The sequence below is a fragment of the Triticum dicoccoides genome, chromosome 2A (assembly GCF_002162155.2).
Source record: "Triticum dicoccoides isolate Atlit2015 ecotype Zavitan chromosome 2A, WEW_v2.0, whole genome shotgun sequence".
In the NCBI taxonomy this organism is placed as follows: Eukaryota; Viridiplantae; Streptophyta; class Magnoliopsida; order Poales; family Poaceae; genus Triticum; species Triticum dicoccoides.
The window spans coordinates 187,435,682-187,463,483 of record NC_041382.1 but is presented as its reverse complement, the minus strand read 5'-3'; positions in this window follow the sequence as shown (position 1 = coordinate 187,463,483).

The window sequence follows — 27,802 nt, the reverse complement described above, 5'->3', positions numbered from 1 at the left end:
GAGGAAGCAAACAACACAATCACATGTAATACTCAAGACAACCATTAAATATTTCGTGGATTTCAAAACGAAGCAAGCTGAGATTGACCGCATTGTTAAGGTCCTGAAGGAAAAAAGGAAATTAAATTCCCACTTGGTAAATCATAGGTGAAATGTTATCTCCATCGTTGAATAACCTTTGTGTTGTTTGTTCATGTAATTGATCAAACCACTTGTTTTAGTGATCATGTAATTTTTTTTGTTTTTTGGTTTGTAATTTTTTTAGCACAAGTCTGTATTAATTTATAAGACTCTGAGACATTTCATTTTGATTGCTGTGCCAGACCTAGAAATATGCCAATCGGGCTGAATGTGCATTCAGCAATAATAGTGCTCCGTAGCATAGATGGACCTTAAGTAGCACGCATCGGAAAGGGCCAAGATGTTGTACTAGCTTCGCTAAAAAAGGATGCTCTTCCAGCAAACAAAGTACATCGGCCCAACTTACGTATGTTAGTTGATATTATTGATCCATATACTCTATAAGTGTTTATATGTCTGTTAGTTTTGTAAATTATTGGTTGATTGACTCGGTATTTGAATCTTGATACATCACTTGTGTACATATCTAAATGGGAGTACACATTATGTTGTGTGTGACACTTGAGTTGGACATAAAGTGGTTCCAAATATTCGAATTCACCTTAAACTGGATTCTTGCTTCTGAATTCGAGTATAGGCATTTGTAAATCATATTCATATATGACAGTGGAATACATCTTTGTCGTGCTTTTGAAGATATATAAAAACACATATAATGATTTATAAAGATTCATATAGGGATACAAAATGGATTCGAATTTAGTTGCCAGGGTTAACGTGGATGCTTATTGTCCCAAAATTCGAAAGAAGCGGCAAAATGTCCACTCCCACGTTGGCTGCCCGAAGCCAGTGTTTGGAAATTACTGCCTACCCCTTACACAGACAATCCATTGGCCCGATCTCCACTGCTCTCAATAGGGGTAGGTTAGTACCTTCAATTAAACGTGACACGGCCGCCTCTGAGCCAATTCCTACATGGTGGGTGCCAAACATGGGCGATAAAACACATTTGATTCAATCTCGTCCGAAAGACCTCTATCTCTCCCTCCATTTCCCCATTCATACACGGTGGGTGGCAAAACAAACTCGACTCAGCCGAAATCGATGTAAGCAAATATTTTCAATAGGGGCAGGTTTGTAACTTTACTCAGACATGACACAACCGCCCTACCTGTCAGCCCTTTCATACACCGTGGGTGCCAAAACACCCGATCCTCGCCCGAAATCGCTCTGGGCAAATATTGGCGAGATGCGAGATTACCGTCCTATCCCCAACCGATGAGACATCCAAATTTTAAACGGGGTCTAAGTTCGTAACTTTCCCATATTTCAGATAGGTGTGTCCCAAAAACATGGTTCCCCGTACCTCTCCCTCCATTTTCCCATTCATACACCGTTCGTGCTAGAACGCCATCCCCACATCAACCTCCTCCACCCGCCACCCCATCCATCGCCGCCATCCTCCACCCCATCCATCGCCACCGTCCTCCACCATGCCAGAGCGCCTACCAAGATAACGTCTTCCACTGTTAGAGATGGACGTTTCTCATCCACGGTAACGGACCAGGAGCCTTGTATCGCGTCCTCTCACTTCATTGGCGCCAACGTCCTCTTTGTCGGGGCCGCTCACACGACCTTTGTTGGGGAACGTAGTAATTTCAAAAAAAAATCCTACGCACACGCAAGATCATGGTGATGCATAGCAACGAGAGAGGAGAGTGTTGTCTACGTACCCTCGTAGACCGAAAGCGGAAGCGTTAGCACAACGTGGTTGATGTAGTCGTACGTCTTCACGGCCCGACCGATCAAGCACCAAAACCACGGCACCTCCGAGTTCTAGCACACGTTCAGCTTGTCGGGGGTTTGGTGCGACATATGCTAACGGATGGCTCATCATGGTGGGGGCGAGTAGAACGTCGCTGGTGCCTGGAAATGGGATGAGGCGAAGACATGCACGCCGGTGAATCTTACCCAGCTTCAGGGCTCTCCGGGGAGATAATACCCCTACTGCTGCTCTGCGGGGTCTCCGCATGATCACTATGGCCAAGTGTTTACACGGTGGCTCCTTAAGCTGTTTCTGGTGGTAGAAGAGGGCAAGGCTAGCTTTCTCCTTCTATCTGGTATGGTCTAGAACTACTGGGATCCAACCCCTTGCATGGGTGCCCTGAGGGGTTTATATAGGCCTACCACCCAGGGGTACAATAGTAATTCGACTGGGCACGGGCCCAGCCGTCAGTGCCTCCGACCTTCGACTTCTCCGCCGACTGCTCGGGCCCACCGACTGGTGGGCCCCGCCGACTGGTCTGGTACGGAGCCGACAGGCCGCGTCCGCCGCGGGCGGGTCTTGCCGGCCGCTGATTACTGTAGCCGTGCTTCTGATGATGCAGGCTTGGTCGTGGGGTCATGGCAACAGCCCCGCCGCCTGGCGGGCGATCACTATGGCCACTCCCCATCTCATCTTGATTAATGGCACGTGGGCCCCGGGGGAGGGCTCGGCCGACTCCCCCAGGCCGACTCCCGACGGGTCCGACTGGCGGTTCTCCCGCCGTCTCCCGAGGTCTCGCTGACTGGTGGGCCCCGCTGCCTCCAGGCCGTACAGACAAGCCGTCGTGGGCGCAGGACTTGGTACTGTGGTGCTGATGTCAGGACCGGCCGCGCAACAGTGCCACGCCGCACGGAGATCTTCCCGGGTACGGCGTGCTGTGGCCATGCATGCCCTTGGTAAGGGGCGGGAGTGGGCTTCACTGTAGCCACGCCTTTGTCCCGTCCCCTTTGATGAGGTAATGGGTTTGCTGGAGTCGCCGGCCGACTCCCCAAAGCCGGCTTCTCTGGAAGTCGTCCCTGGAACTCGGCCGTGAGCGCACAGCCGGCCGCCCTGCCGTTGACTCCTCAGGAGATGGCTCTTCGCCCTGGGGTCTTGAGGGGCGCAGCCTGCCCCGATGTCTTGAAAGGTCATGGGACTCGGGTTGGCCTACCCGTGGTCCATTACTCCGTCAGTAGTCACCGAAGCTGGTGAAGCGCCATGGACGATCGGCCGAGAAGCCTCAGCAGTTTCTCTTTCCGGGTGCTCAACACATGGTCTTGATTGACTTCTGCCGGGCCGTCTAGAAGGAGTCAGACTTGCTCAACTCGGACTTCACTTAATTTCAACTTGCTCGGTATTTCGAACGTCGCGATGGGATTTTAAGTGGCGTGCTAGCTAAGTCTCCAGGCCGCCGCCCGTTCTTGGCCTGTCACGCGAGGGCACGTGGCTAGGCCGTCCTGCCAGCCCACGCATGCGTCGAGACAGGCCCACAGGCGGGGGCCCGCCACTACCTCGCCTCGGCGCCCGAGCGGATCCGCTGCGGCCCCGGTGGACGGTTTGGATTCCCGTGGAGTTACTGCATGCAGTAACTTTACGTGGATCGTGGGGGTCATGGGGTTGTGGGCGCAGTAAATCCCCACGTCCGCCCCCTCGGCTTCGCAGCCCACAGGGCTATAAGTAGGGGGAAGAGGGGGGCACGCGCGCCCCTCCTTCCCACTACTCCTCGCTCTCTTCCTCCTTGCCGCTCCTTGCACTCCTCCTTCCTCTTCTCTTCTTCGCTCCGCCGCACGCCCAAGCTCCGGCGAACGCTGCGGCGACAGCTCGCGATGAGTTCTTCCTCCGCTGCCGCGCCTCCCCCAGTGCGTATTACAGAAGCACTTAGGGGCTCACAACGAGCTAGTCAACTAGAGGCTCACCTAACGAGCTAGTCAACTAGAGGCTCACTAGGGACATATTGTGGTCTATGTATTCACACGTGTATTACGATTTCCGGATAATACAGTTATAGCATGAATAAAAGACAATTATCATGAACAAGGAAATATAATAATAATACTTTTATTATTGCCTCTAGGGCATATTTCCAACAGTCTCCCACTTGCACTAGAGTCAATAATCTAGTTCACATCGCCATGTGATTAACACTCACAGGTCACATCGCCATGTGACTAATACCCAAGAGTTTACTAGAGTCAGTAGTCTAGTTCACATCACTATGTGATTAACACTCAATGAGTTTTATGTTTGATCATGTTGCTTGTGAGAGAGGTTTTAGTCAACGGGTCTGAACCTTTCAGATCCGTGTGTGCTTTACAAATCTCTATGTCATCTCCTAGATGCAGCTACCACGCTCTATTTGGAGCTATTCCAAACAACTGTTCTACTTGTAGCTATTCTAAATTATTGCTCCATTATATGTATCCGGTCTCTCTACTCAGAGCTATCCGGATAGGTGTCAAGCTTGCATCGTCGTAACCTTTACGACGAACTCTTTTACCACCTCCATAATCGAGAAAATTCCTTAGTCCACTAGTTACTAAGGATAACTTTGACCGCTGTCCTGTGAGCCATTCTTGGATCACTCTTGTACCCCTTGACTGACTCATGGCAAGGCACACTTCAGGTGCGGTACACAGCATAGCATACTGAAGAGCCTACGTCTTAAGCATAGGGGACGACCTTCGTCCTTTCTCTCTATTCTGCCGTGGTCGAGCTTTAAGTCTTAACTTCATACCTTACAACTCAGGCAAGAACTCCTTCTTTGACTGGTCCATCTTGAACACCTTCAAGATCATGTCAAGGTATGTGCTCATTTGAAAGTATTATTAAGCATTTTGATCTATCCTTATAGATCTTGATGCTCAATGTTCAAGTAGCTTAATCCAGGCTTTCCATTGAAAAACACTTTCAAAATAACCCTATATGCTTTCCAGAAATTCTACGTCATTTCTGATCAACATGTATTCATCAGAAATTCTATAGTGCTCCCACTCACTTCTTTGGAAATACAAGTTTCTCATAAACTTTGTACAAACCCAAAATCTTTGATCATCATCAAAGCATACATTCCAACTCCGAGATGCTCACTCCAGTCCTTAGAAGGATTGCTGGAGCTAGCATACCTTTTAGCATCCTTAGGATCGACAAAAACTTTCTGATTGTATTACATACAACCTTTCCTCACGAAAACTGGTAAGGAAACTCGTTTTGATATCCATCTGCCAGATTTCATAAATACAGCTAATGCTAACATGAATCCGACGGACTTTAAGCATCACTACGGATGAGAAAATCTCATCGTAGTCAACTCCTTGAACTTGTGAAAAACTTTTCGCCACAAGTCGAGCTTCATGGACGGTGACATTACCATCCACGTCCGTCTTCTTCTTAAAGATCCATTTATCTTAATGGCTTGCCGATCATCGGGCAAGTCCACCAAAGTCCATGGATCCGTTCTCGGATTTTATGGCCTCGAGCCATTTATCGGAATCCGGGGCCACCATCGTTTCTCCATAGCTTGTAGGTTCATTGTTGTCCAGCAACATGACTTCCAAGACAGGATTACGTACCACTCTGAAGTAGTACGCATCCTTGTCATCCCACGAGGTTTGGTAGTGACTTGATCCGAAGTTTCATGATCAATATCATAAGCTTCCACTTCAATTGGTGTAGGTGCCACAGGAAAAACTTCCTGTGCCCTGCTACACACTTGTTGAAGAGACGGTTCAATAACCTCATCAAGTCTCCACCATCCTCCCACTCAATTCTTTCGAGAGAAACTTTTCCTCGAGAAAGGACCCGATTCAAGAAACAATCCATATTGCTTTCGGATCTGAATTAGGAGGTATACCCAACTGTTTTGGGATTCCTATGAAGATGCATTTATCCGCTTTGGGTTCTAGCTTATCAGCCTGAAACTTTTTCACATAAGCGTCGTAGCCCCAAACTTTTAAGAAACGACAACTTAGGTTTCTCTAAACCATAATTCATACGGTGTCATCTCAACGGAATTACGTGGTGCCCTATTTAAAGTGAATGTGGTTGTCTCTAATGCCTAACCCATGAACAATAGTGGTAATTTGATAAGAGACATCATGGTACGCACCATATCCAATAGGGTGCAACTATGATGTTCGGACACACCATCACACTATGGTGTTCCAGGCTGTATTAGTTGTGAAACAATTTCCACAATGTCTTAATTCCGTGCCAAACTCGTAATTTAGATATTCATCTCTATGATCATATCATAGGTATTTTTATCCTCTTATCACGACGATCTTCCAACTTCACACTGAAATTACTTGAACCTTTCAATAATTCAGACTCGTGATTCATCAAGTAGATATACTCAACATCTACTCAAATCATCTGTGAAGTAAGAACATAACGATATTCACTGCATGCCTCAGCACTCATTGGACTGCACACATCAAAATGTGTTGCTTCCAACAAGTTGCTATCTTGTTCCATCTTACTGAAACCGAGGCTTTTCAGTCATCTTGTCCATGTGGTATGATTTGCATATCTCAAGTGATTCAAAATCAAGTGAGTTCAAACGATCCATCTGCATGGAGTTTCTTCATGCGTATACACCAATAGACATGGTTCGCATGTCTCAAACCTTTCAAAAACGAGTGAGTCCAAAGATCCATCAACATGGAGCTTCTTCATGCGTTTTATACCAATATGACTTACATGTCAGTGCCACAAGTAAGTGGTACTATCATTACTATCTTATATCTTTTGGCATGAAAATGTGTATCACTACGATCGAGATTCAATAAACCATTCAGGTTTAATACTAATCTTGATGGTAGAGGGAGCGTGCGATGTTTGATCACATCAAACTTGGAAACACTTCCAACACATATCGTCAGCTCACCTTTAGCTAGTCTCCGTTTATTCCGTAGCTTTTTATTTCGAGTTACTAACACTTAGCAACTGAACCGGTATCTAATACCCTGGTGCTACTAGGAGTACTAGTAAAGTACACATCAACACAATGTGTATCCAATATACTTCTATCGACTTTGCCAGCCTTCTCATCTACCAAGTATCTAGGGTAATCCTGCTCCAGTGGTTGTTCCCCTTATTACAGAAGCACTTAGTCTCGGGTTTGGGTTCAACCTCGGGTTTCTTCACTAGTGCAGCAGCTGATTTGCCGTTTCATGAAGTATCCCTTCTTGCCCTTGCCCTTCTTGAAACTAGTGGTTTCATCAACCATCAACAATTGATGCTCCTTCTTGATTTCTACTTTCGCGATGTCAAACAACGCGAATACCTCAAGGATCATCATCTCTATCCTTGATATGTTATAGTTCATCACGAAGCTCTAGCAGCTTGGTGGCAATGACTTTGGGGAAACATCACTATCTCATCTGGAAGATCAACTCCCACTCGATTCAAGTGATTGTTGCACTCAGACAATCTGAGCACAAGCTCAACGATTGAGCTTTTCACCCTTAGTTTGCAGGCTAAGAAAATCGTCGGAGGTCTCAAACCTCTTGACGTGGGCACGAGCCTGAAATCCTAATTTCAGCCCTCGAAACATCTCATATGTTCCGCGACATTTCGAAAACGTCTTTGGTGCCTATACTCTAAACCATTTAACTGAACTATCACGTAGTTATCAAAACGTGTATGTCCGATGTTCACAACATCCACAAACGACGTTTGGGGTTCAGCACACTGAGCGGTGCATTAAGGACATAAGCTTTCTACTGATCGCATAATCGCTACTATCAACTTTCAACTATAATTTCTCTAGGAACATATCTAAAACAGTAGAACTATAGCGCGAGCTACGACATAATTTGCAAAAGGTCTTTTGACTATGTTCAGGATAATTAAGTTCATCTTATGAACTCCCACTCAGATAGACATCCCTCTGGTCATCTAAGTGATCACATGATCCGAGTCAACTAGGCCGTGTCCGATCATCACGTGAGACGGACTAGTCATCATCGGTGAACATCTTCATGTTGATCGTATCTACTATACGACTCATGCTCGACCTTTCGGTCTCCGTGTTCCGAGGCCATGTCTGCACATGCTAGGCTCGTCAAGTTAACCCTAAGTGTTTTCGCTGTGTAAAACTGTCTTACACCCGTTGTATGTGAACGTAAGAATCCATCACACCCGATCATCACGTGGTGCTTAGAAGCGACGAACTGTAGCAACGGTGCACAGTTAGGGGAGAACACTTCTTGAAATTGTTGTAAGGGATCATCTTATTTACTACCGTCGTCCTAAGTAAACAAGATGCATAAACATGATAAACATCACATGCAATCAAATAGTGACATGATATGGCCAATATCATTTTGCTCCTTTTGATCTTCATCTTCGGGGCTCCATGATCATCATCGTCACCGGCATGACACCATGATCTCCATCATCATGATCTCCATCATCGTGTCTTCATGAAGTTGTCACGCCAACGACTACTTCTACTTCTATGGCTAACGCGTTTAGCAATAAAGTAAAGTAGTTTACATGGTGTTCTTCAATGACACGCAGGTCATACAAAAATAAAGACAACTCCTATGGCTCCTGCCGGTTGTCATACTCATCGACATGCAAGTCGTGAATCCTATTACAAGAACATGATCAATCTCATACATCACATATATTCATTCATCACATCCTTTGGCCATATCACATCACATAGCATACCCTGCAAAAACAAGTTAGACGTCCTCTAATTGTTGTTGCATGTTTTACGTGGCTGCTATGGGTTTCTAGCAAGAACGTTTCTTACCTACGCAAGACCACAACGTGATATGCCAATTGCTATTTACCCTTCATAAGGACCCTTTTCATCGAATCCGTTCCGACTAAAGTGGGAGATACTGGCACCCGCTAGCCACCTTATGCACCAAGTGCATGTCAATCGGTGGAACCTGTCTCACGTAAGAGTACGTGTAAGGTCGGTCCGGGCCGCTTCATCCCACAATACCGTCGAAACAAGATTGGACTAGTAACGGTAAGCATATTGAACAACATCAACGCCCACAACTACTTTGTGTTCTACTCGTGCAAAGAATCTACGCATTAGACCTAGCTCATGATGCCACTGTTGGGGAACGTAGCAGAAATTCAAAAAATTTCCTACGTAACACCAAGATCTATCTATGGAGAGACCAGCAACGAGTAGAAAGGAGAGTGCATCTACATACCCTTGTAGATCGCTAAGCGGAAGCGTTCAAGTGAACGGGGTTGAAGGAGTCGTTCTCGTCGTGATTCAAATCACCGATGACCAAGTGCCGAACGGACGGCACCTCCGCGTTCAACACACGTACAGCCCGGTGACGTCTCCCACGCCTTGATCCAGCAAGGAGAGAGGGAGAGGTTGAGGAAGACTCCATCCAACAGCAGCACAACGGCGTGGTGATGATGGAGGAGCGTGGCAATCCTGCAGGGCTTCGCCAAGCACCTACGGGAGAGGAGGAGGTGTCACGGGAGGGAGGGAGGCGCCAAGGGCTCAGGTATGGATGCCCTCCCTCCCCTCCACTATATATAGGGGCAAGGGAGAGGGGGAAGGCGCAGCCTTGCCCCTTACTCCAAGAAAGGGTGCGGCCAAGAGGGGGGGGAGGAGTCCATCCTCCCCAAGGCACCTCGGAGGTGCCTTCCCCCTTGAGGACTCTTCCCTCTAGGGTTCCCTAGGCGCATGGGCCTCTTGGGGCTGGTGCCCTTGGTCCATGTAGGCCAAGGCACACCCCCTACAGCCCATGTGCCCCCCCGGGGCAGGTGGCCCCACCCAGTGGGCCCCCGGGACCCTTCCGGTGGTCCCGGTACAATACCGATGACCCCGAAACTTGTCCCGATGGCCGAAACAGGACTTCCTATATATAAATCTTTACCTCCGGACCATTCCGGAACACCTCGTGACGTCCGGGATCTCATCCGGGACTCCGAACAACATTCGGTTACCACATACAAGCTTCCTTTATAACCCTAGCATCATCGAACCTTAAGTGTGTAGACCCTACGGGTTCGGGAGACATGCAGACATGACCGAGACGTTCTTCGGTCAATAACCAACAGCGGGATCTGGATACCCATGTTGGCTCCCACATGTTCCACGATGATCTCATCGGATGAACCACGATGTCAAGGACTCAATCGATCCCGTATACAATTCCCTTTGTCTATCGGTATGTTACTTGCCCGAGATTCGATCGTCGGTATCCAATACCTTGTTCAATCTCGTTACCGGCAAGTCACTTTACTCGTTCCGTAACACATCATCCCGTGATCAACTCCTTGGTCACATTGCGCATATGATGATATCCTACCGAGTGGGCCCAGAGATACCTCTCCGTTTACACGGAGTGACAAATCCCAGTCTCGATCCGGATAAAACAATAGATACTTTCGGAGATACCCGTAGTGCACCTTTATAGTCACCCAGTTACGTTGTGACGTTTGATACACCCAAAGCACTCCTACGGTATCCAGGAGTTACACGATCTCATGGTCAAAGGAAGAGATACTTGACATTGGCAAAGCTCTAGCAAATGAACTACACGATCTTTTGTGCTAGTCTTAGGATTGGGTCTTGTCCATCACATCATTCTCCTAATGATGTGATCCCGTTATCAACGACATCCAATGTCCATAGCCAGGAAACCATGACTATCTGTTGATCACAACGAGCTAGTCAACTAGAGGCTCACTAGGGACATATTGTGGTCTATGTATTCACACGTGTATTACGATTTCCGGATAATACAGTTATAGCATGAATAAAAGACAATTATCATGAACAAGGAAATATAATAATAATACTTTTATTATTGCCTCTGGGGCATATTTCCAACAAAGACCACATTGAGTTCCTCCGCCGAACCCGTCAACTTCCCGGCGAGGATCGCGTGCAGGTTTGTCTTGCGCCAGAGGGGGAGATTTCCCCCGCCCCACAGGAGGGCGAGCGGGTCATCTTCCGCTCGCACTGCCTGCGTGAGCTGGGGCTGCCGGCGAGCAGCTTTTTCCGGTCTTTCTTGGAGTTCTACAGCCTCCAGCCGCACCACCTCACCCCCAACACAGTGGTGTTGCTGTCCGCCTTCGTGGCCTTGTGCGAAGGCTTCCTCGGAGTCCTCCCCACCCTCGAGCTCTGGGGGGAGTTCTTCTTCTCCAAGCTCGGCACCCAGGCCACGGGCGTGCCGGCTCAAAGCGGCGCCTTCATCGCCGTGCGAAGGTCAGGGGCCGACAACCCCTTCCCCTCCATCTCGCTGATAAAGTCGGTGAAGATGTGGCAGAGATCCTACTTCTACGTCAGGAACGTCGCCACGAGGGGCGACTGGGTCAATCTGCCGGCTTTCGAAGCCGGCCCGCCGGCTGGGAGACTGCCCAACTGGTCGTATCGGGCCAGGTCGTTGACGTCTACGGGAGCCGGTGCCATCACGCGACTCCGTGTGCTGACGCAGTCGGAGGGTTTGACTGGTCCGGACCTGCTGGCCGCCTTCGTTTTGCGCTGAGTTCTCCCACTCCAAGGCCGCCCTCACATGATATGCCAGATGAGTGGGCGCCGCGACCCAAGTCGGATTTGCACCAAGGACATGCCTCACGAAGAGGTGGCCCTCATGGTGAACTACCTCTCAGACAGCAGGCTCCCAGAGGACTGGCGATTCGGCAAGGAGCCGTACTCCCGCGCCAACCCCCCGCCAGTGGTGAGTCGCCTTTCTTTTCTTTCTTTAGATTGTCTTCTTCTTGTCGGGTTTTGTTTTGACCAGTCGGCTTTGGTTAGAATCCCCTTCTTCATCCACCAGCCGGCACCTCGGGGCCGGCCCGTGAGTTCCTCACCGACCGGGCGGAGAGCGACATCGACGACCCCGATCTGGGGGCGGCGGCTCTGGAAGACGACGCCGAGGGAGGAGGAGGGACAGCAGGCGACTTCAGGCCTTCGCCGACTGGCCTGAAGACAGCGTCGTGGGAGAAGTCGCCCCTCGCCATTGGCCAGGAGCCAGCCAGCCTGGCGCGGGCTCTTCTGCCGCGCCGGGTGCTCCAGGCGGCGGGAAGAAGCGCAGGGCCGTGCCGACCTTGTTCGGCAGTCGGCCAAAGAAGCCCAAGGGCTCGGCTGCGGCGACTCGGCGGGACGAGGCAGCCGCGAAGGCCATCAACTTCCGTAAGGAAGTGAAGAAGCCGGCATTGGTCTCCGTGTAAGTATTCTGTCTTCGAAGTTTTATTCTTTCTTCGTGATTTGTCTGAGTCTCTGCTTGCCCCTCTTTCTTCAGGGCTCCCCTCTCTCTTGAGCGGGTCGCCGCCGCCTCCGTCATGGGGTCCGCGGAGACGTCCGCCACCACTCGGCGGATTGACCCCGCTGCTGACCTCCGGGAGGCGACGGAGCGGAATGCGCAGGAGAGGCGCAGTGAAGAAGAGGCCCTCCGCCTGGAGAAGACGGAGGCCGACAGGGCGGAGGCCTCCGCTAAGAAAAAACTAGCGGAGGCCAAAGCCGCCGCCGCGGCGAAGCAGCAGGCTGAGGAAGCCACACGCCGTCATTCGGCCTTGCTTGTCACCCCGCTGAACTCTGCGCCGCCGCCTCCGGAGTTCACGGGGCCAACTGGACAAGCCGGTGGGGAGAACCTCGTCGAGGAGAGGGAAGGCGGCGACCCCTCTACTCCGGACGCGCATGTTCCGCCACCGCCTCCACCGTCGTCTGAAGGCGCACAAGGTGAGCAGCCAGCGGACCCTCCGGTGCCGCCGACCGAAGACGAGGCCATGGCGAGGCTACTCCTCCAAGTCGGCTCGCCAACGCGCTGTCGTCTGGAGAAGGCGACTTCGGCACCCCGCCCCCTGGAAGCCGGCACCGCCAGCTCGGCGGCCCCAGATGCCGAAGCGACGAGCGTCGCACCTGTTGGGTGGGTGCGAGGAGGCAGCACAGGGCCGCTGAACCGGGCGCTCCTGGACGTCCAGGCGAAGCTCTGTGCTGAGGGCGACGCTCTCCAGAGTTGCACCAAGGCGTTCCTAGCATCGCGGGCAGCCGTCCGGCTATGTTTTTTTTCTTTGGTCTTTGTTTTCTTGCTCCTCTTTGTGGGGGCGCGCCAGCGCACCCACTGGGTGTAGTCCCCGAGTTTCGGGCCGGCTGCTGAGCAGGCGGCCCGGAACTCCAAATGATGAACTTCTGGGTACTAACTTTGTCTGAAATGCTTGTCGCAGGATTACCACAACCTCCACGTCACTGCCTTCAACCGTAACGTTGAAGAGCTGGGCAAGCGGACCGCCGACTTGGCGGAGAGCCGGAGTAAGTCCCCCCTTTTTTTTCTCTGCGGGGGCACGCTAGCGCACCTGCGGGCTGTAGTCCCCGAGATTCGGGCCGACTGCTGAGCAGTCGGGCCAAATCTCTCCGGCGACCTACTTTATTGACGACTATTATCTTTCTTCCTTTCCGTCAGGAGCCAACGCTGCTCTTCAACAGCAGCTGAGCGAAGCCAACTCCACCCTACGCGCCAAAGGGGAGGAGTGCAGTAAGCTCGCCATAGAGGGCGATCTGCTGGCCACTCAGTTGGCAGAGCAGAAGGAGTTGCTTCTGAAGTCGCACAGGGAGGCGGAGGAGACAGAAACCGCCCTCTTGGCCGAGTTCGCGAGCGAGCGCTCCTCCTGGTCTGACAAGGAGGCGCTGTTGTCCTCCGGCTTCCACGAGATTGAAGACATCATTGATGGTGAGTCTCTTTATTTTCTTTCTTCGAGTTGCCGACTTAGATCGTGCCGACTCCTGGTTTTTGACTAGCTTCTTCGTTTCTTCGTGTCTGTGCAGACTTCTTCCCTGGGCAGTCGCAGGCCGCCATCCAAGCCATCGAGGCAGACCGTGAAGGTCGGAGGGCGGAGGGCGCAGAGATCGCCGCCGATGCCCCCCAAACTCTTGACGAGCACATCCTGAGCATCGAGGCTCGCCTCTGGCCAGCTCACCGGATGCTGCACCGGCTCCAACGCGCCGGTGCCCAGGCGATTGCTGCCCTTTGGCCGGATATGCCGGCTCTGCGCACCCCCAGCCTGACGGCCAACTGGCTGGAGGTCGCGGCTGGTTGTCTTGAGGCCTGGAAGGGCTCTTCGGCCCGGGCTGGAGCGCGCCAGGCCTTGGAGTTCATCAAGGCATGGTACCCGGGGCTGGATCTACACCGGTTGGCCACGCTTCGGTCGGAGGCCCGGCCGGAGCTGGCGGCTGTGGAAGACGCCCTCATCAAACGTGTTGCGGCGATCGCCGAGTACACTGACACCAGCATCTTCGTCCCCGAGCAGTCTGAAGACGGCGAGGAGGTATCGCCGGAGTGGTTTGGGATGAACCCAAACTACGGCGAAGACTCGGCGGAGGTGATTGGCTCCAGCGTCGAGGAGGAGGACGAGGCGGAGGATGGGGGCGAGGCGGAGGCACCAGAAGGCAGAGCAGACGGCCAGCCTCAGCCCGACCGCACCTCCAGCAAAGAGCCGCGTGCGACCGAGTCGACCGCCGCCGGAGGTGATCAAGCCGAGACTAGCCAGCCGGCCGCCCCGACGCCTGACGCTGGCGCCTCCTCTGACCCTCCGAATCCGTCTGCTGCCTCCTGAGTTGCCGCTGTATCTTTTATTTTATCTGCTTCAGTAGTCTTTGAAGAACTTGTTAATTCGCACAATTCCACCTGTGGGGTGTATTTTGAACCTCTACTCGGCAATTCGGCCAAAGGCCTATGTTATGTAAATATATATATCTATCTTTTCTTGCTCATTGTTCTTTTGGCTTTTTTCCTTTGCCGCTTTCTCTTAGTTGCCTACCTTGCCAATCGGACAGCCGCTCTACGGACTGTTGCTGGATCAAGTGCTAGGCTACTTTGGGAAAGCAAGTACTTAGCCGATTTCAAGATTGTTTGAGCAAGTTGGATAGAAGACGACAATCCGACTATCCGAGAGTCGGTTTGCGAGAAAGGCTGGAAGCCGTCTTGAGCTATGTTTTATGCTTTGAGCCCTTAACCCTTTTTCATGCGAACACCCATTCTACCTTACCTCTGCCCACCGTACAGTCGCTCTGCAAGCTGCGGCTTCTGAAAGAAGACGGTTTAGGTGTTTACACACTACTTGTCCGGCTGCAGGAAGCATTTCATAGTGCAAGGCGGCAAGTCCCCGGGTCGACTTGTCGAGCCCGGTGCCAAGCGGCATGAAAAAGAGTAACATACTTGTAGGCATAATTTTTATCATACAGACAAAAGAGGGCAGTCCCCGAGCTCGTCTCGGGGGGCCCGAAGTCTTGGTACTTTAATACAAAAGGTAGCGTGGTACATACTGCATCAACTATAAAATCTTCGGAGGAGATTTGCATTCCATGGCCGCTTTGTCTCCTTGCCGGAGTCGTCCCTCTTGCATGCTTGGGGCTTCTGAGTGTCGATCAGGTAGTAGGAATCGTTGCCCAGTACTTTGTTGATGATGAAAGGGCCTTCCCAAGGCGCCGACAGCTTGTGCTGGTCGGCTGTTCGCTGGATCAGCCGGAGCACAAGGTCGCCTTCTTGGAAAGATCTTGGCCTGACCTTCCTGTTGTGGTATCGGCGCAGGCTCTACTGGTAGATGCTGGACCGGCTGAGTGCCAACAGCCGGCCCTCTTCCAGCAGATCGACGCCATCTTGTCGTGCTTCTTCTGCTTCCTCCTTGGTGTACATGGTGACTCATGGGGAGTCAAACTCTATGTCCGTTGGGATGACGGCTTCGGCACCGTAGACGAGGAAGAAGGGCGTGAAGCCGGTTGACTTGTTTGGAGTCGTGCGCAGACTCTAGAGGACAGCTGGCAGCTCGTCGAGCCAGCAGCCAGCCGAGCGCTCCAGAGGCTCGATCAACCGAGGCTTGATGCCGGACAGGATGAGGCCGTTTGCTCGCTCCACTTGGTCGTTTGACTGCGGATGGGCGACGGACGCTAGGTCCAGTCGGATGCCCTTTGTTGCGCAGAAACGCGCCAAGGCGCCTTTGGCAAAATTTGTGCCGTTGTCGGTGATGATGCTGTGTGGTATGCCGTACCGAATTGTGATATCGGTGATGAAGGTCACGGCAGTCGGACCGTTCAGTTTCTTAATTGGCTTCGCTTCCACCCACTTGGTGAACTTGTCCACTGCGACAAGTAGGTGAGTTAAACCACCTCGTGTTGTCTTGAATGGTCCCACCATGTCTAGACCCCAAACTGCGAAAGGCCAAGCAATGGGGATGGTCTTGAGCGCAGAAGCCGGCTGGTGCGGCTTGGAGCTGAACTTCTGGCACCCTTTGCATTTTTGGACCAACTCCTTGGCCTCTTCCAAGGCAGTCAGCCAGAAGAAACCGTGCCGAAAGGCTTTGGCGACGAGTGCTCTTGAAGCCGCATGGTGGCCGCATTCGCCTTGATGGATGTCTTTAAGAATCGTCTGGCCTTGCTCTGGCTCTACGCAGCGCTGGTAGACACCAGTGACGCTGTGCCTGACCAGCTCTCTGTTGATTTTGATTATGGTATAGGCTGCCCCCCGACGTTGTACTTGCCGAGCTGAGGTCTCATCAGTTGGTAGCTCTTTGTTCACCAGGAATTTGAGGATGGACTGGGCCCATGAGGGTGCTGCTATTTCTTCGACTACCAGAACTGCGACTTGGACGAGGGCGGCTGGGTTGGGAGGCGGCAGGTTGGAGTCAACAACCGCTTGCTGGGTTGATGAAGTCCCCAGGCTGACTAGCGCGGTCCTTGGGCCGAGTTCTGGAATCTTCGAGTCCGCCACCGCAGTCCCCGGGCCGGGCTCGACTGTGGAGGCTTTGGAGTCATCCGCCAAAGTCCCCGTTCCGTCTGCCGGAGCTCTGGAGTCGGATCTGCCATCTTCGGGAGGAGCCGACACAAAAATGGAGTCTGATTCTGGTGAAGGCTTGACAGACGGCTTGAGGAGGCGTTGAAGGGCGACGCTAGATGGTATTGCTTGGCGGGTAGAGCCGATTCGTGCCAAGGCGACTGCTTGGTCGTTGTCGTTTCTTGGCACATGGAGGAACTCGCACCCTTCGAAATACCCGCTGAGTTGCTGCACGAGGAAACGGTAGCTCGCCATGTTTGCGTCTTTCGCGTCCCAGTCGCCAAATGACTGCTGGACCACTAAGTCCGAGTCGCGATAACACAAGATCCGGCGGATGCCAAGTTCTTTGGCAAGCTAGAGCCCATGAATGAGCGCCTCGTACTCGGCAACGTTGTTGGAGGCGGAAAAATGGATTTGCAATGCATACTTGAGCTTGTCGCCTTTGGGAGAGGTGAGGACGACGCCGGCTCCCAAGCCGGTGCGCATCTTGGAGCCGTCGAAGTGCATCCGCCAATGGGTGGAGTCAGGCGCTGGAGGCAGGTACTGGGTCTCGGCCCAGTCGACGAGGAAGTTGGCCAGTGCTTGTGATTTGATAGCGGTGCGGGGCTGGTAGTCGATCATCAGCCACACTGGTGAACACCACATAGGCTTCATGCTCTTCAGGGTATTCGTCTTGTACTGCGCCAACTGGCCTGACTATCGGCTGCTGTGGCGGAGGCGGAGGCGGCTGCCCAGCAGGCGGGGGTGGCAGGAGGCCATCTCCCTTAGCGATCCTGGTGAGCCAGTGGCACTTCCGGGTGGTGTGATTCGACGGCTTCGCGCCGATGTGGAACTTGCAAGGTCCATCCAAGGTCTGCTCATAGGAGAAGGCCGGCAACCAGTTCGGCTTGCCGGCTTTCTGTCGCTTGGGCGGAGGCTGTTCTTCTGGCTGCTGGGCTTCAACGGTCGCGACCTGCCGGCTGCCGGAAGCCGGCTGCGGGGCCTTGCGCTTGTTGTCGCCCTGCTGTTGTTGCCGGCCGGCGTCTGCCACCGGAGTTCTTGGAGCCTGAGGAGCTACTTTGCCAGTCGTGCTGATTTGAATTTCCGCCTTCATGGAGGAGTCGGCTGTGGCGTACTGGTCCGCTTTGATCAGCAGCTCGTCGAGGGTTTCTGGCTCGTCGCAGAGGAGCTTGTGCTTGAGGAGGGTGCCTTCTCGGCACCCGGCTGTGAAGTACTCGATGGCCTGCACCTCGTGCATGCCCTCGCAGGAGTTCCGGAGCTCAGCCCAATGCGTGAGGTAGTCGCGAGTCGACTCGTCAGGACCTTGCACGCACAAGAAGAGCTGGCGAGGCTTGGGAGGACGCTTGTACGTGCTGGTGAAGTTGCGGATGAATGCTTTAGTGAAGTCGACCCAGCTGTTGATGCTGCGGGGCTTTAGGCTGTTCAGCCATGTCCGAGCCGTGCCCTGGAGCATGAGCGGAACGTACTTTACGGCGACACGCTTGTTGCCGTTTGCTATGCTGACAGCTGTGCAGTAGTCGACTAGCCAGTCTTCCGGCTTCACGGAGCCGGTATACTTGGGCGTATCTCTTGGGAGCGTGAACCCTCTGGGAAAGGGCTCGTCCTGAATGCGGGGCCTGAAACAAGGCGGACCCAGGTCGTCTTCTTCTTCCAGCGCCAGGGACCGGTGAAGTCGATCGATCCGGTGGCGGGCATCATTCTCTCCAACTCCCTCTCGGCGGCCAAGGCGGTCACCGAGAGTCGGATGGTCAACAAGCGGCGGGGAGACTCGCCTCTCCTTGCGGGGAGGGGGAGGCGGACAGTCGTCCTGTCGTTCCACTGCTCTCGGGCGGCCATCTTGGTCGCGCTCTATGGTAATGCGAGTCCGGCTGTGGCTGACAGCCGGCTCCTTGTCCTTTCTTCCTCGGGCGCCGCCAGTCGGCGCCCGAGACGTCGCGCCTTGATCTCGGTGCGGGTCGTCGTTTGGCCACTGCGGCGCCTCCGTGCGGCAGCCGGCCTCGTTCTGCGCGGCGGCCGCGTTAAGGAGCCGCTGGACTCGCTCCATCATGAGGCAGCGATCTTCGCCCTCGAAATTGTCTAGCTCATCCGCCGCTGCCTGGGTGGCTCGGATGTTCTCCGCCGATGTAGCGTACACGGGGCGGCTAGCCCCAAACAGGCTGGCGATGGCTACGCCGCGCTGCTGGACCGCGCCAAGGCGGCTGGGCCCTGCCGGGGCCGGCGAGCCGCCAACGGCGCGATACATCTCCCGCTGGTAAGCTTCTGACAAGCGTCTCATGCTGGCCAGCTTATTCGCGCCTTCAACGAGCTGAAGGCGGCGCACTTCTAGCGTCTCCGCGTCAGCACCTTCCGGAATAGGCGCAGCTAGGTCTTGCAGCGCCGCGCCGAGTGAGTCGGGCGCTCCTCCGCCAGGGAACTCGTCATGACTGATGACTAGCACCTCAGTGACGGTGCTTCCGTCGCTCTCTGCATGGGGGAGAGGCTCGTCGTAGACCACCACGTTGGTGGGGAATGCGTCGATTGACGCGGTGTCGGAGTTGACCAACATCGGGTCGGTGAAGCCTATGGACTCCAAGTCTACGGCAAGCTCGCCGGAAACGTGGAGTTGATCGAGGAGGCCCGCGAGGAGGTTTTCGGGGCCGCCCTCGCCTGCATCGGACGCAGGTTCGTCGGAGAGGTGGACCTCGCCGACAAGTTCGGCCAAGGAGCTGGCTGCGCAGGCGATATCAACACCACGCAGCGCGTCGATACAGACTTCGCCTGGCGTGCCTGGCTGGCTGCGCTCGCCAGGGAGGAAAAGGGTTCTCGTCCAGAACAGATCTCTGAACAGTGATGCACCAGGCCCCACGGTGGGCGCCAAATGTCGCGGATTTGGTGCGACATATGCCAACGGATGGCTTATCATGGTGGGGGCGAGTAGAACGTCGCCGGTGCCTGGAAACGGGATGAGGCGAAGACATGCACGCCGGTGAATCTTACCCAGCTTCGGGGCTCTCCAAGGAGATAAAACCCCTACTGCTGCTCTGCAGGGTCTCCGCATGATCACTATGGCCAAGTGTTTACACTGTGGCTCCTTGAGCTGTTTTTGGTGGTAGAAGAGGGCAAGGCTAGCTTTCTCCTTCTATCTGGTATGGTCTAGAACTACTGGGATCCAACCCCTTGCATGGGTGCCCTGGGGGTTTATATAGGCCTACCCCCCAGGGGTACAATGGTAATTCGACTGGGCGCGGGCCCAGCCGTCAGTGCCTCTGACCTCCGACTTCTCCGCCGACTGCTGGGGCCCGCCGACTGGTCTGGTATGGAGCCGACAGGCCGCGTCCACCACGGGCAGGTCTTGCCGGCTGCTGATTACTGTAGTCGTGCTTCTGATGATGCAGGCTTAGTCATGGGGTCGTGGCAACAGCCCCGCCGCATGGCGGGCAATCACTATGGCCACTCCCCATCTCATCTTGATTAATGGCGCGTGGGCCCTGGGGGAGGGCTTGGCCGACTCCCCCGGGCCGACTCCCGACGGGTCCAACTGGCGGTTCTCCCGCCGTCTCCCGAGGTCTCGCTGACTGGTGGGCCCCGCTGCCTCCAGGCCATACAGACAAGCCGTCATGGGCGCAGGACTTGGTACTGTGGTGCTGATGTCAGGGCCGGCCGGGCAACAGTGCCACGCCGCACGGAGATCTTCCCGGGTACAGCGTGCTGTGGCCATGCATGCCCTTGGTAAGGGGCGGGAGTGGGCTTCACTGTAGCCACGCCTCTGCCCCGTCCCCTTAGATGAGGTCATGGGTTTGCTGGAGTCGCCGGCCGACTCCCCAAAGTCGGCTTCTCTGGAAGTCGTCCCTGGAACTCGGCCATGAGCGGGCAGTCGGCCGCCTTGCCGTCGACTCCTCAGGAGACAGCTCTTCGCCCTGGGGTCTTGAGGGGCGCAGCCTGCCCCGATGTCTTGAAAGGTCATGGGACTCGGGTTGGCCTACCCATGGCCCATTACTCCGACACAGCTCGATGACGATCCCCGGACTCCGATCCAGCAGAATGCCGGGGAAGAGTTCCGTCAGCACGACGGCGTGCTGACGATCTTGATGTTCTACCGTCGCAGGGCTTCGCCTAAGCACTGCTACAATATTATCGAGGATTATGGTGGAGGGGGGCACCACACACGGCTGAGAGATCAATGATCAATTGTTGTGTGTATGGGGTGCCCCCTGCCCCCGTATATAAAGGAGCAAGGGGGGAGGCGGCCGGCCTAGGAGGAGGGCGCGCCAAGGGGGGAGTCCTACTCCCACCGGGAGTAGGACTCCTCCTTCCCTTGTTGGAGTAAGAGAGAAGGAAAGAGGGGGAGAGGAACAAGGAAAAGGGGGCTGCACCCCTTGTCCAATTCAGACTAGAGGGGGGGCGCGCCTCCTTCCTTTTGGCCTCTCTCCTCTATTCCCGTATGGCCCAATAAGGCCCATATACTCCCCGGCGAATTCCCGTAACTCTCTGGTACTCCGAAAAAATATCCGAATCACTCGAAACCTTTCCGATCTTTACGTCTTGACCATTTCGAGACTCCTCGTCATGTCCCCGATCTCATCCGGGACTCCGAACTCCTTCGGTACATCAAAACTCATAAACTCATAATATAACTGTCATCGAAACCTTAAGCGTGCGGACCCTACGGGTTCGAGAACAATGTAGACATGACCGAGACACGTCTCCGGTCAATAACCAATAGCGGAACCTGGATGCTCATATTGGCTCCCACATATTCTACGAAGATCTTAATCGGTCAAACCGCATAACAACATACGTTGTTCCCTTTGTCATCGGTATGTTACTTGCCCGAGATTCAATCGTCGGCATCTCAATACCTAGTTCAATCTCGTTACTGGCAAGTCTCTTTACTCGTTCCGTAATACATCATCTCGCAACTAACTCATTAGTTGCAATGCTTGCAAGGCTTAGGTGATGTGCATTACCGAGAGGGCCCAGAGATACCTCTCCGACAATCGGAGTGACAAATCCTAATCTCGAAATACGCCAACCCAACAAGTACCTTCGGAGATACCTGTAGAGCACCTTTATAATCACCTAGTTACGTTGTGATGTTTGGTAGCACACAAAGTGTTCCTCCGGTAAACGGGAGTTGCATAATCTCATAGTCATAGGAACATGTATAAGTCATGAAGAAAGCAATAGCAACAAACTAAATGATCAAGTGCTAAGCTAACGGAATGGGTCAAGTCAATCACATCATTCTCCTAATGATGTGATCCCGTTAATCAAATGACAACTCATGTCTATGGTTAGGAAACACTAGTCATCAAACCCGTGCGTTCACACGGGCTTTGTCTGAAGTAGATAGCACGGGCTTTGTCTGAAGTAGATATCATATTCATGGAACATGATTGACTTTAAAGATGCCTTGTTGATGAAGAGGTAGACACGTGAGACTCAAAATCTCTTGCTGAAGAGCTTCAAGCTTCCAGTCCTCCAATGAGCATTCCCAGTAGAAGTATTCTGGAAATCTAGGCCTGTGATAACATCTATCTTCTGAGGTACGTAACCATCTCCATAAGGAAAATAGATAGGAAAATCAAAATAGACTAAATATTGCTTGAACGGTCCTCATATTCGTTGAAAGAGATAATAAAGAGCACAAAGAAGATGGGAGCCTAGTGGGGAAAGGTGGTCTTAAGAATTCAAGAGAGGATGCTCAGAAGATAGATCTATCCCAACATGTAGTGCGCTCACGAAAAGACTCTTTCTTAGTACTCCCTCTCATATTAATTGTCACTCACTTAGTACAACTACAATAAAAAGTTGTATTAAGTGAGCGAACAATTAATATGGATCGCAGGGAGTAGTTATATTTTATGTGTGATAATTATATTTTTAGTAATGTATCACATTTGATCTGAATCTTTTCATCAAAGCCGTACATACAGACAGTCTTTGAATGTAGTACTGTATTTGATAATTATACTTTTGCTAATATATGAATTGTCTATATTAGTGTATCGGGCCAGTGTGACATACCCTAGTATATTTTTCTTGTTTTCGTTCGTACTGACATGTTATGTTTAATGGATTGCTCACCGAGATCTTGCTACCGGGTACAAAAATATTCTTTTGAAATTGATAGACATATACCTATTGATTTTATACTACCATGAAAAATTTGTACCTGAGCATAATATTTTTCTTGATTATTTTTTCTTATCTTTTTTTGTTAATAATCAAAAAATTAATAGCAGGCTATATGGGTGCGATCGTGTTTTTAACATAGCCCCGCTAAATGGTGTCTACGTACAATTTAGCAATTTTGGCCGCATAGGGCACCATGTAGTGGAACACAATATTCATTTAGCTTATTTTGAGGTTGTCACTATTTACCATAGTCCAATATTTTAAACTTTATTAACTACATACTCCGTATTATAGCTACATATTGCTAAATATATAGCATATGAAGTAGGAACCACATACTATGTCATAGAAAATCAACTGATTATTTGGTGCGCCGGTATAAGTTCGCAAATTTACATCAAGTATAGATATTAGTATGTATTACGATTTTTTTACATCGATTTAGAACTATTTTCTCAGGACTAATTTGATCATTTTTTCAGAGAACACAAATTAAGTGAATCGTGCCTACAGACCTAGGTTTGATTTGAAAAGGATCTTGGTGAAGTATGCACATGTATGCACTGGTAGGTGTGTACGTAGTGATTTATTTTAAAAATGTATAATGACATGCATGTACGTAAAAGAGAACGCTGATTGATTTGTGATTGATGGCTCCGTTGTACATGCCCTGACATCTTAGCCTTTGGGACATTTAACATTGCACGTTTCCATGTATAGAAGTATTGTATATGGACTCTATGGTGAATCATCTATGGCATGAAATAGACCATGTCATATTTTTTTCCTTCAAATTTGGAAGAAGTACTATCGCTTGAAAGTTGTAGGCATCCAGGACTCTAGAGTTTGACGTACGCATATTTTCTTTTGATTTTTTTTCTTTTTTTGTGGTACGCAGATTTTTTTTAATCTTAGACGTAAAATTAAAATTTAACGGTTATTGTTGGCAGTTTTCTAGGATTAACGTGGAGGCTCGAATGGTGCCTTCAATTAGTAAATATAAGATAACCATCTTTGATCAACGAGCTAGTTAAGTAGAGGCATACTACTGACACTCTGTTTGTCTATGTATTCACACATGTATTATGTTTCCGGTTAATACAATTCTAGCATGAATAATAAACATTTATCATGATATAAAGAAATAAATAATAACTTTTATTATTGCCTCTAGGGCATATTTCCTTCAGTCTCCCACTTGCACTAGAGTCAATAATTTAGTTCACATCGTCATGTGACCTACACCCAAAGAGTTTACTAGAGTCAATAATCTAGTTCACATCGCTATGTGATTAATACCCAAAGAGTACTAAGGTGTGATCATGTTTTGCTTGTGAGGAAAGTTTAGTCAACGGGTCTGCCACATTCAGATCCGTATGTATTTTGCAAATTTCTATGTCAACAATGCTCTGCACGGAGCTACTCTAACTAATTGCTCCCACTTTCAATATGTATCCAGATTGAGACTTAGAGTCATCTGGATCAGTGTTAAAACTTGCATCGACGTAACCCTTTACGATGAACCTTTTGTCACCTCCATAATCGAGAAACATATCCTTATTCCACTAAGGATAATTTTGACCAATGTCCAGTGATCTAATCCTAGATCACTATTATACTCCCTTGCCAAACTTAGGGCAGGGTATACAATAGGTCTGGTACACAGCATGGCATACTTTATAGAACCTATGGCTGAGGCATAGGGAATGACTTTCATTCTCTCTCTATCTTCTGCCGTTGTCGGGTTTTGAGTCTTACTCAACTTCACACCTTGTAACACAGGCAAGAACTCCTTTTTGACTGTTCCATTTTGAACTACTTCAAAATCTTGTCAAGGTATGTACTCATTGAAAAACTTATCAAGCGTCTTGATCTATCTTTATAGATCTTGATGCTCAATATGTAAGCAGCTTCACCGAGGTCTTTCTTTGAAATAACTCCTTTCAAACATTCCGTTATGCTTTGCAGAATAATTCTACATCATCTCCGATCATCAATGTGTCATACATATACTTATCAGAAATGTTGTAGTGCGCCCACTCACTTTCTTGTAAATACAGGTTTCACCGCAAGTCTGTATAAAACTATATGCTTTGATCAACTTATCAAAGCGTATATTCCAACTCCGAGATGCTTGCACCAGTCCATAGATGGATCGCTGGAGCTTGCATATTTTGTTAGTACCTTTAGGATTGACAAAACCTTCTGGTTGCATCATATACAACTCTTCTTTAATAAATCCATTAAGGAATGCAGTTTTGTTTATCCATTTGCCAGATTTCATAAAATGCGGCAATTACTAACATGATTCGGACAGATTTAAGCATAGATACGAATGAGAAACTCTCATTGTAGTCAACACCTTGAACTTGTCGAAAACCTTTTTGCGACAATTCTAGCTTTGTAGATAGTAACACTACTATCAGCGTCCGTCTTCCTCTTGAAGATCCATTTAATCTCAATGGCTTGCCGATCATTTGGCAAGTCAATCAAAGTCCATACTTTGTTCTCATACATGGATCTCATCTCAGATTTCATGGCCTCAAGCCATTTCGCGGAATCTGGGCTCATCATCGCTTCCTCATAGTTCGTAGGCTCGTCGTGGTCAAGTAACATGACCTCCAGAACAGGATTACCGTACCACTCTGGTGCAGATCTCACTCTGGTTTACCTACGAGGTTCGGTAGTAACTTGAGCTGAAGTTACATGATCATCATCATTAGCTTCCTCACTAATCGGTGTAGTAGTCACAGGAACAGATTTCTGTGATGAACTACTTTCCAACAAGGGAGCAGGTACAGTTACCTCATCAAGTTCTACTTTCCTCCCACTCACTTCTTTCGAGAGAAACTCCTTCTCTAGAAAGGATCCATTCAAAGCAACGAATATATTGCCTTCGGATCTGTGATAGAAGGTGTACCCAACATTTTCTTTTGGGTATCCTATGAAGACGCACTTCTTCGATTTGGGTTAGAGCTTATCAGGTTGAAACCTTTTCACATAAGCATTGCAACCTCAAACTTTAAGAAACGACAGCTTAAGTTTCTTGCCAAGCCATAGTTCATACGGTGTCGTCTCAACGGATTTAGATGGTGCCCTATTTAACGTGAATGCAGCTGTCTCTAATGCATAACCCCAAAACGATAGTGGTAGATCGGTAAGAGACATCATAGATCGCACCTTATCTAATAAAGTACAGTTATGACGTTCGGACACACCATTATGCTGTGGTGTTCCAGGTGGCGTGAGTAGTGAAACTATTTCACATTGTTTTTAACTGAAGGCCAAACTCGTAACTCAAATATTTTACTTCTGCAATCATATCGTAGAAACTTTCATTTTTGTTACGATGATTCTCCACTTCACTCTGAAATTCTTTGAACTTCTCAAATGTTTCAGACTTGTGTTTCATCAAGTAGATATACTCATATCTGCTCAAATCATCTGTGAAGATCAGAAAATAATGATACCTGCCACGAGCCTCAATATTCATCGGACCACATACATCAGTATGTATGATTTCCAACAAATCTGTTGCTCGCTCCATTGTTCTGGAGAACAGAGTCTTAGTCATCTTGCCCATGAGGCATGGTTCGCAAGCATCAACTGATTCATAATCAAGTGATTCCAAAAGCCCATCAGCATGGATTTTCTTCATGCGCTTTACACCAATATGACCTAAACGGCAGTGCCACAAATAAACTGCACCATCATTATTAACTTTGCATCTTTTGGTTTCAATATTATGAATATGTGTATCACTACTATCGAGATCCAATGAACCATTTTCATTGGGTGTGTAACCATATAAGGTTTTATTCATGTAAACAGAACATCAATTTATTCTCTTACTTAAATGAATAATTGTATTGCAATAAACATGATCAAATCACATTCATGCTCAACGCAAACACCAAATAACACTTATTTAGGTTCAACACTAATCCCAAAAGTATAGGGAGTGTGCGATGATGATCATATCAATCTTGGAACCACTTCCAACACACATCGTCACTTCACCCTTAACTAGTCTATGTTCATTCTGCAACTCCCATTTCGAGTTACTACTCTTAGCAACTGAACCAGTATCAAATACCGAGGGGTTGCTATGAACACTAGTAAAATACACATCAATAATCTGTATATCAAATATACCTTTGTTCACTTTGCCATCCTTCTTATCCGCCAAATACTTGGGGCAGTTCCGCTTCCAGTGACCAGTCCCTTTGCAGTAGAAGCACTTAGTCTCAGGCTTAGGACCAGACTTGGGCTTCTTCACTTGAGCAGCAACTTGCTTGCCGTTCTTCTTGAAGTTCCCCTTCTTCCCTTTGCCCTTTTCTTGAAACTAGTGGTCTTGTCTACCATCAACACTTGATATTTTTCTTGATTTCTACCTTCGTCGATTTCAGCATTACGAAGAGCTCGGGAATCGTTTCCGTTATCCCTTGCATATCATAGTTCATCACGAAGTTCTACTAACTTGGTGATGGTGACTAGAGAATTCTGTCAATCACTATTTTATCTGGAAGATTAACTCCCACTTGATTCAAGCGATTGTAGTACCAAGACAATTTGAGCACATGCTCACTGCTTGAGCTATTCTCCTCCATCTTTTAGCTATAGAACTTGTTGGGGACTTCATATCTCTCAACTCGGGTATTTGCTTGAAATATTAACTTCAACTCCTGGAACATCTCATATGGTCCATGACATTCAAAACATCTTTGAAGTCCCGATTCTAAGCCGTTAAGCATGGTGCACTAAACTATCAAGTAGTCATCATATTGAGCTAGCCAGACGTTCATAACGTCTGCCTCTACTCCTGCAATAGGTCTGTCACCTAGCGGTGCATCAGAGACATAATTCTTCTATGCAGCAATGAGGATAATCCTCAGATCACGGATCCAATCCGCATCATTGCTACTAACATTTTTCAACATAATTTTTCTCTAGGAACACAATAAACTGGGAGCAACATCGCGAGCTATTGATCTACAACATAGATATGCTAATACTACCAGGACTAAGTTCATGATAAATT